Source organism: Cebus imitator, unplaced genomic scaffold (assembly GCF_001604975.1).
Source record: "Cebus imitator isolate Cc_AM_T3 unplaced genomic scaffold, Cebus_imitator-1.0 Scaffold233, whole genome shotgun sequence".
Lineage (NCBI taxonomy): Eukaryota > Metazoa > Chordata > Mammalia > Primates > Cebidae > Cebus > Cebus imitator.
In genome coordinates this window covers 71,050-74,724 of record NW_016107548.1, presented here as the reverse complement: position 1 = coordinate 74,724, position 3,675 = coordinate 71,050, and the positions used below count along the sequence as shown (strand labels likewise).

Below are 3,675 nucleotides of genomic sequence, written 5' to 3'. Positions count from 1 at the left end.
GACGGGGTTTCACCACGTTGACCAGGATGGTCTCGATCTCTTGACCTCGTGATCCACCCGCCTCGGCCTCCCAAAGTGCTGGGATTACAGGCTTGAGCCACCGCGCCCGGCCCCCAAGTGACTCTTAATCTGTTATTTAATTTTGGTCTAGTGAATAAATATAGCAAAAACAAACAAGAGCTCCTTAGATGTAGTTAACATTACTGGTATGGTTAAATGGCTGGTCCTTTTCCTCTCAAAATCTATTTATATGGTGAAGATCACATGGATCTTTATTTCCTAAGTGGAGTGTATTGCCTTTGCCTCTGAGGGAATTATTCCTGCTTCTCGTTTCGTTTGCATTTCCTTTCATGTGTATTAGATTCCTATTTCTTTGAGAGTTTGTATCCTTGCAACATTCCTCTGTGTATACTTAATATTCTGCTTGACTAATAACAAGGCAATATTATTAATTTTCATTAATATTTAGAGTTGGAACCTCACTCTGCTGCCTGGGCTGGAGCGCAGGGCATGATCACAGCTCACTGCAGCCTGGAACTCCTGGGCTCAAGGGATCCTCCTGCCTCAACCTCCCTAGTAGTAAGGACTACAGGTGCTCACCATTATGCCTTGTTACATTTTTTAAAATCTTTTTTAGAGACACGATCTCCCTGTTGCCTGGGCTGGTGGTATTACACTCCTGACCTCAAGCCATCCTCCCACCTCAGCCTCCCAAGTTGCTGGGCTTACGGGCATGAGACACAGTGCCCAGCTACAGCAAAATAATTTAATGAAAGCTCTTTTGTTCTCACTCTCTCCTTTTACTCCTCTGCATTTCTAGAAATGCTGATGGCTGGCCATCTACATCACATCTTCACACATTCCAATATGCGTGAGACTTCCTTAGATAAGCTCCTGACAAAACGCAGAGGGGGTACACCTAGGGGACAGGAATATCAATTTTGAAAGTATCAAAACATCCTGTTTCCTAACAAAAAACATTACCATGGTTAAAAATGTGCTGTAATTTCATAAACAATTTCAACACCGGTTTCTCTTAAGTTCTTAACTTTGAAGTGAATAACAAAACCTGAATTTCGGCAAAATATCTCAGATTCACATGTTTTCTTTTTGTTTTTTCCATTAGGCACACAAAGAAGGTAGCTTGTTCATTCTTGGTTTCTGTCCTAAAAACAAGGGGGTCAACATAATGAATCTTGATTCTCTCTTTTTAATCACTTAAATTTTACTTACAATGGTTGAATCTTAGCAAAAACTTTCTTTCACTAATCTTGTCTTAATTCAGAACCACTCATAACTCTCTTTACTATATATTTGGGTGAGGTGTGGGGAATCCCTGCTTTTAGTCACCTTTAAGGCCTTAGTTTCTATTTCACATTATTTATGTGTTGATTTCATAAACTCATTTAACATAAGTTAACATATTGTACACCTAATGTTTCCAGGTACTCTTCTATCAGCTGAAGATTTAAAGATGATAAAGTCTTTGCCCTCAATAAGCACACAATCTAGTACTAGTTTTAGCCCCACAGTGGCTGAATTAAGTCTATTATAGAAGACCAGTTTGGGCTGATACAGTGGCTCACACCTGTAATCCCAACACTTTGGGAGGCTGAAGCAGATGGATCACTTGAGGTCAGGAATTCAAGACCAGGCTGGCCAACATGGTGAAACCCTGTCTCTACTAAAAATACAAAACAATTAGCCAGGTGTGATGGCACACGCCTGTAATCCCAGCTATTCAGGAGGCTGAGGCATGAGAATCACTTGAACCCAAGAGGCAGAGGTCGTAGTGAGCTGAGGTCACGCCACTGCACTCCAGCCTGGGTGACAGAGCAAGACTCTGTCTCAAATAAATAAATAATAATAAAGAAGATCAGTTTAGAGAAGATAGAGAAGAGACTCTATCTTTATAGGAAAAAAGGGAGAGTCTTCTAAACTGTGAGAAGTGGTAAGACAGTGTAATGAAGAGAAATGTAGCTGTCTCCTGTGGTATGTGTCTACATCTCACTTTTGTCCTTTCTATGGAAGAGTTAGAACAACACTGGTCTGTAGAGTCCCTGGTAGAGTTTTCAGAGTCCCATGATTTTACTTCTTGTGGTCTTTGATTATGATAGAGGCAAGAGGCAGAGAAATTCTAGATAGACAGGGGTGTGTCCCTGGTGAAACCCCACTTTCAAGCCAAAATAGCTTGAAACCCACGGTCCAAAGTGAGAACTTCTATTCCTGTTTGCTTATTCTCTTCTGAGTGGTTCTTTCTGAATAGTGTCTTTTTACCAATCGAATATTGTTTTTTCCAAATCTATCTATGTCCTGCCCCACCCATATCCTGTGCCTATAAAGACCCCAGACTCAGTTGGTAGAGGGAGAGAGATGGACCTTGGAGGAGACGGCCAGATTTCAGAGAGACAGCCAGTCTTCAGGGGTGACGGCCAGACTACAGAAGAGATGACCTGACTTCAGGGAAAGACAACCTTCCCATCCTCTTTGCTCTCCAGCTCCCCTCTCCACTGAGAGCCATTTTCATAGCTTAACAAAATTCACTGCCCTTCAATTGTCTGTGCAACCTCATTCTTCTTGGACACCGGACAAGAGTTTGGGATCCACTGAGTGCAGACACCCAAAAGGCCATCACACTGGCCCTTTGCCCTCGCTGGTGGAGGGCAGCCACTCCACACAATGAGGCAAGCGGCCAACTGAGCTTCTAACAAACCACCATCACAGACAGCAGATATAACACTCCCTCTGGGCTTTGGGATCACAGGCATCCTCACCTGGGTGCCGCCATGGGCCCACATGAAGTTTACTCCTGCTGGTGCTCAGAGTGGCCAGCCAGATCCCACACACCCACTCATGTGCTTCCTCCTGCAAGGGGTTGAGCACAGTGGGAGTAAACAGGGCACCCCTGTTGCAAGTCTGGCAAAGAGGCTGAAAAAAATCCTGTATCAATTAGATGTAGCATCTTGAGGGGCTGTTTTAGCCAGTTATTTAGGTATTTAAATAGACGGCTGAGGGGATGGCAATAAAGGGAGCTAAGACTTTACAGAAATCTAGGTGAGGCCTCTGAACATCTATGCAAGTGTTTAATTCACTGGCTAATAACTGGAAAAAGAAGTAATTATCAATATACTTAGGAGTATTAAGTACTATGTGAAAGCATATATTGCAGTGATAAGGCATCCAAAACACTGCATGAAAGAGGAATTATTTTTTGATGTTCCTCTCACACGCTGAGTTTGAAAATATTCAGAAGAATTGAAACGACAGAATTTAGAAAATTCAAAACATTATTGAGTGATATCCTATTAACAAAGAGATGAATGTGCAAAGAGAAAACTAAAACATTGAGATATGATATAGAAAGACTAAACCAAGGCTTTCTGAAGAGAAATTAAAACTAGGATTGTGGCTGGTTGCAGTGGCTCACGCCTATAATTCCAGCACTTAGGGAGGCTAAGGCAGGCAGATCATGAGGTCAGAAGATTGAGACCATCCTGGCTAACATGGTGAAACCCCATCTCTACTAAAAATAAAACAAATTAGTTGGGCATGGTGGCCTATGCCTGTAGTCCCAGCTACTTGGGAGGCTGAGGCAGGAGAATCCCTTGAACCTGAGAGGCGGAGGTTGCAGTGAGCTGAGATTGAGCCACTGCACTCCAGTCTGGGCAACAGAGT

At 42.9% G+C, this 3,675-nt stretch overlaps 1 protein-coding gene across 1 annotated transcript in view; it reads right to left on the bottom strand.

Annotated features, from left to right (window-relative positions):
- The window catches only part of SYNPO2 (synaptopodin 2), a gene marked incomplete at its 5' end in the record, with an annotated part of 35,165 nt that overhangs the window by 2,022 nt on the left and 29,468 nt on the right, over positions 1-3,675 (bottom strand). The gene's annotated exons all lie outside the window — the stretch shown is intronic.